At 39.9% G+C, this 6,519-nt stretch overlaps 1 pseudogene; it reads left to right on the top strand.

Moving 5' to 3' along the window:
• Positions 1-3,200: 3,200 nt before the first annotated feature.
• LOC141422356 (cell division cycle-associated protein 4-like) lies at positions 3,201-3,892 on the top strand (annotated as a pseudogene).
• The last annotated feature ends 2,627 nt before the right edge of the window (positions 3,893-6,519 follow it).

Consider the following 6,519-nt stretch of genomic DNA (forward strand, 5'->3'; position numbering starts at 1 on the left):
TGTAACTCTGTGCTATTTTCTCAAATTTTAGTAAGCCTTAAACTATTTAAAAATTATAGTCTTTTTAAAGATTCTGTGAGTAAAAGGAATGGTTCCCTTTTAAAGGTAGCTCCCTTAAAACAACTTAAAGCTATCTTGATCTCAAACTAGCAAAAATGCTATGTTTTTCTTATCTCTTATGTTTTCTCTTCAACAAAATTGGACCACAAGAGGACACAACAGGTTCTTCCCAGAAGCGGGGCTAGAGGGGATATGGGATATGTGGCCCAAATAATGTATACACATGTAAGTATATGTAAAGCGATAAAATAAAATTAAGAAATAAATTAAGAGTTTCAAGATTAGGAGCTGGGGCTACAGCCCAGTGGTAGGGCACATGCCTAGCATGTGCTAGTCCTGGCTTTGATTCTCAGATCCTCTAAAAGCATCACAATTTGAAGTGATTAGTAGTATCATTTGCTGCAGAAGGATAATAAGTATTAAAGGACCAATTAATTTGTCTTCTAATATGTTTTCAGTAAGAAGTCATTTTTAAAGGTATTTTTATTAGCATATATTATTTGTATAAGGGATTTCATTGTGACATTTCCATATATGCTTGCAGTATATCATGGTTAGATTCATCCCTTCCCTCATTCTCTTTATCCCTCCCTACTTCTGAAAACAATTTCAAGAGGATTCATTGTTCCAGTTTCATACAAGTGTACAAAGTGCATGGGCCATATTCACCCTTCTACTCACTCTCTGTCTTCCAATTTTATGTGCATATTCATTGGTCAATGAGGTTTGACAATTATTTGTCACACATGATATATAGTACATCATCAGTTTAGCCCACTCTGTTACTCTCTCTCGCTTTCTCTATCTTCCCTACTCCTACTATTCAACAGCTTTCATTATGTCGGTTATGCCATCTTCATACATAGATGCAATGTATTTCACTATTACTCACTATCATCCTCTTTGCCTCTACTTGTATCCCTCTAGTCCCCTCAAACAGTTTCTTATTATGAACAGGCATCATTTCAAATTGTTAATGTCCTCACTTACCTTTTTCAATGGATTTTTTTTGTGTTTGTTTTAACATCTAGGTTCTTTCATGCTATTATCCCTGCTATTGTGTAGTGTCTATGGTCTGTTTGTCATTTTACATTTCAAGTGTTCATATGCTTAGCTTATATTTCTTCAGTCTATTATGTGTTCTGGCAATACCAACTGTGCAAGGGTCAAAGGCTAAGTGGGTGATCTCTATATCCTGGGATCATACAAGGAGACAAGGCCAAATGAGGGTATGGATAGTCACAAACATTGCATGTCACACAACACCTCCATTACTTAATTCATTAAGCCATCATCACATTCAGCACATCAGTTCTGGGTCATCTGGGAGAGGCAGTTAGGTGGTAGATATAGATTATTGTATACTAGCTATGAGAGTTGGAGGGAGGGCCCAAACAAACCCCAAAGCTGATTAATTCTTACATGTTTTCTCTACAACTCATTGTTTAGGAATGATTTGAAACCACTCTGGTTTTACTCTATGGACACCTTCAAGTGATATTTGCCTGGACACAGCATTTCTAATAAAGGAGTAAATATTATTTTTCACAGGTCAGAAGAAATGGGGAGCAAGAGAACTGAAACCTCATTTAAACAAGAACTATTCAAAGTCCTGTCTGCCTCTTTTTTGGATTAGATGATTTCTTCCAGAGATTTACTTTGATTGATCTTTGGAGAAGGAAACTTCCTCAGGGGCTTATTATCCCCCAGATAATTCTCAAAATTCCTCTTGCATTTTTGGATTTTTTGAATATACAATTCTTATTTAACATTCATGTGAGTCACCCGGAAGGCTTATGTAGGTACAGATTGCTGGACTCCATCCCTTAAAGTTTCTGACTCAGTACTAGATCAAGGTGGTATTTAAGAAATTGCTCTTCTAACAATCTGCTGGGTGACATATACCTGTTGTTTCAGGTCAAAACATATTATCTCTGTTCAAAAGGTGTTGATATTGTTGCAATATCTTTCCTGCCAATTCCAAGAATGAATTACACTTTGACCCTTTAATGAGCTCCTAAAGAAAGGATTGAAAATGTTAGAAAAAGACAGTCTGGCAACATTCAAGTCTTTCTAATATCCATCTATCAACTCAGAGCTTGATAGATACTGAGGAGGTAGGATTCCTTGGCTTTGAGTGCATTCTGACTTGGTCCAGTCCTGTCAGATTAGTTAGAGCATGAGAGATTAGATAGAAGGAGGAGGAGGAGGAGGAGGAGGAAAAGAAGGAGGAAAACTTCACTGGCTTAATATAAAAATAAGCAGCACTTATTCCCTGTGTATTAGGAGATGAATATTGAAATTCTGTTTACATAAAACCAATCCAGTAACCTGAGAAAATTTATGCATTTTTAATTCTTTTGGGGTGCATTCTGGGGTTGAACTTTGGGCTTCACATTTGGTAGGCAGGCCCTCCACCACTGGAGAAACACCCCAGCTCTTAATTTTTAAATGGATTGTTTTTGCTTTTTATGATTCAAGGTCTTGTATAATATAATAAGTAATTTTTATGTTTTCATGACAAAAATGAATTAATTTTAAGAGAATTAAAGTAAAAATGGGAAATACACATTTTCATCTCAAATTCATGTATGTTTATATTTTAGATTTGTGTACTTTTGCTAAAATAATTTTTAACATCACTAAAAATTCTAAATATTTATTTCTTTTCAACAAAAATTTTGTTTGCTTTTCTTTCTTTAAGATAAAGCAGCACAGATCAGGTATTTGGATTGAAACACTCTCATTTTAGTTAAGTTGTTTGTGCATAGCTCCTTGATAAATCTGCAGTTTGGCATGCAGATTCCTTGAATGCTGCAAGACAGTAAACAAAAGCCAAATACCTACTACATCTTCATCCTGGACTAGGTTTACCTCCAGAGCAGTGTGGGGGTGGTGGGTGCCAGAGTCCCAGCACAGGACTTGCTCTCACTCCTCCTTCTCATAACAGAACTGGGTGTGGGGCATTTGCAGGAAGGCTGACCAGCAGCTGCTGCTGGGAGGGTAGGAAGTATTCCCTGCAGCTCCTGCCTGACCCACAGGAAGAAATGTTGGTAGGCCCTGTGTGCCTGTTCCCCACTCCACTAAGGCAGCATCTACATGACTAGTAGAGACTGTGTGTGTGGAGGCACAAGGACCTGATGTTTGCATGAGCGCTGAAGAGGAAATGTGACCAGGAGGGTGTGGAGGGCTTTGGCACCATCCCTTCCTACAGCCTGCAGCAACAATTGCTCCTGACATGTCCCTGGTCAAGCTCCAGCTCTGCCACATGCTGGTGGAGCCCAATCTCTGCTGGTCAGTCCTCATTGTCAACACAGTCTGTCAGATCCAGGAGAGATGAGCCTGGATGGTGTGTGGTCTGAGACGGTCAACCCAGAGTACAGGGTGGGCACTGCTTGATCTCCTGGTGTCCATGGAGCAAGGGGGACCAATGCGGGGGGCACCATGCTCCTGAACCAGAGGAGGGCCCGTCACTAGGTCCAGCTTCTGAACTGTCCATGGTCAGCTCAGCACAGGGTCTGAGGAACCCTTAGAGCAAATTTTAGGAGATGGAAATCCTTGAGAAAGCAGGGAAAGTTTTCAGAAGTTCCTGGATCAGATATTTGAGACCTTGGAGAACATAAACTCTGGCTTCATGGAATATCTCTTCTCAGGTGTGAACAGTTCCTACTACAACCTGGAAATAGTGCTGACCCAAGTGCTTAGCAGCTCCAAGCCCAGTCTCTGCCATAGACTTGAGGTCTTTGCAGTAGCGGCCCCTCCTCTCACCTCTAGCTGCAAGTCTGACCTGGATGAGCTGGACCATGTGGTAGAGATCCTGGTGAAGAGCTGAGAGGAGGCCAATAGGCAAACGACAGGCCCTGAGCCTCAAAGAGTTTATTAAATATGTATTGTGATCCTTAGAGACCTGAAAAGCACTTGATCCTGTGAAGGGAGTCCTTACCACCCACAGCCCACAACTAGCCCTGCTTGACTCTTTGTTGATTCTGAAAACATCTTGGAACAGATTGCCTTTGCAAAGGCTGCAGCTCCCAAGCCTGCCCCACTCCCAAAGAGGACAGGAGAGAGGCTATCTCAACATGAACTGATAGCCCACTCACAAGTCACTTGCTTTCCCCATTTCCACTCTGACACAGGTGCTTCCTGCTTCTCTTATGCTTTTTCTAACTTTTTCACCTAAGCCTAAAAAGTTAATTTTCTTTTGTGCACATGACATAGACTTCACTTTATTAAAAAAGTTATCCAGCAAACAAACCAAGTAAAAAAGAAGCAATTTTATGTTGGGCACTAGTGACTGATATATATAATCCTAGCTACTCAGGAGGCAGAGATTGGGAGAATCATTCCAGTGCAGGAAAATATTTTGTGAGACCCTATCTCAAAGAAATCATCACACACAAATAAAAGGGCTGATGGAGTAGGTCAAGGTGTAGGCCCTGAGTTCAATCCAAGATACTGCAAAAAACAAAAAAGAAAAAATTCAGTGTATATAGTATATACAAAGAGTTGTGCAGTCAATATCACTATCTAGTTTGAGAACATGTTAATTACCTCAGAAATAAACCTTATACCTGTTTATATTCACTCCCATTCCTCCCTTACCCCATGCCTTGAGAACCACCAATCTGCATGTCTCTGGATTCATTTCCTATAAATGGAATAATACAATATGTGTCTTTCATGATGGGGTTGTTTTATCAAGAGGCACTTGAACTGATTTTTATTCTTTATTAGACAAATCAGTAGATGCCATGATGACATTTTGTACATGTGTGCAGATGTACTTCAATCACATTACCGTTTATTATCCTGTTTGGTTCTCTCTCTCCTCTCAGTCATCTTCACCCTCCAAATAGCAAATAGTCCTTTTTGTACATTCATGTCTGTTTATTTGCTTGTTTGCTTTTAGGTCTATATCCTTGAGATAAAATATGCAATGTTTGTCTTTCTGAGTCTGATTTGTCTTTGCATGGTGATTTCCAATTCCATCAATTTTCCTGCAAGTGACTAGGTTTCATTCTATTTTTGTTGAATATTACTCAATTGTGAACATACACCACATTTTCTTTATCTGTTCATTTCTTGATGGGCACCTATGATGATTCCATAACTTGCCTATAGTGAATTTTACCATAATAAACATACTTGTGAGGGCATCTCCATTGTGTGCTGACTCTGATTGCTTTGGGCATGTGCCCAGGAGGGAAAGAGCAGGATCATATGGTTGTTCCATTTTTAATTAGCTAATAGCTGTACTGACTTCTATAATACTTGAATGAATTAATTTTTCCATCAATGGTGTACATGGATTCCTTTTCCAGCCTCCTCACCAGCATTTATTGTTTGTTTTTGTGATGATAGTCATTCTGACTGAGGTTAGGTGAAATCCCAGTATTCAAATGTTTGAGTATTTCTGTCCAAGACCAGCCCTGGGCAAACTGGACAAGCAAGACCCTACTCAGAAAATAACTAAAGCAAAAAAGGGCTGTGGCTGAGGTCAAGTAGTCGAGGTCCTGGCTAGCAAGCATGAAGCCCTAAGTTCAAAACACGGCAATGAAAAACGAAATCAGTCTGTAAGCTGAATCAGTGACCTCACCTTCTCAGATTTTTTTCTTTTGAAACCTGCACCCATGACTTTAAGCAAATACTGATTTATCTCTTCCTCCTTTATAATAGTAGGTATAACAATCCACTTCATGTACCTAATCAATTATAAATAGACCAGGGCAGAATTATCAGCTATATCAATAGTTAAAATTGTGAAACAGTGACTCTTAGGGTTGAGGTCATAGCTCAATGGCAGAGACATTTCCCAACATTCACCAGACCCTAAAGTCAACCCCTGGCACTACAAACAAAACAAACAAAATTGCTAGGTGGTAAGCACTGTAAAAAACTTAACAAATCCTATCATGTGATGTTTAAGCTAACTGAAAAGAGCTGGGATGTGGCTCAATTATACAGTGCTTGCCTAGCAGGCACAAGACTCCAGCTTCATCCCCAGCACAATCCCCCAAATGTAATCGATGTTGTCCCCATTTTCACAAAGTTACACTCAAGTTACACAGAGCAAGGACCTCTCCCCAGGAACTTTATCCTGGTCCCTACATCCTTCATCATTCTGTAAGCACAATTTCTTTCCTGTATGTCTTCCTAGGGTTTCCTGTAGATGACTCAATGGAGTAGCAGCTCTGCACTTAGTATTCTCCAGAAAGTGTGTGCTGTTCTCACTGCCAAGCAGCTCACAGGGAGCATGTGTAGGTGTAGCTCTACTACAACTCTGTCATAAGATTTATTTAAGACACCAGCTGTCATCATTTTTCCCCTGGTGAGATCACACCAAGAGCTCTGTTTCTGGTCCAGGAAGCATCTCCTCAACTCTGCTGAGATGTGCAGGCCATGGACTCATATAAAACTTCACGTATACTTAGTCCACACAAAGATTATGCAACCATGGAG

This window comes from Castor canadensis, chromosome 4, assembly GCF_047511655.1.
Source record: "Castor canadensis chromosome 4, mCasCan1.hap1v2, whole genome shotgun sequence".
NCBI lineage: Eukaryota > Metazoa > Chordata > Mammalia > Rodentia > Castoridae > Castor > Castor canadensis.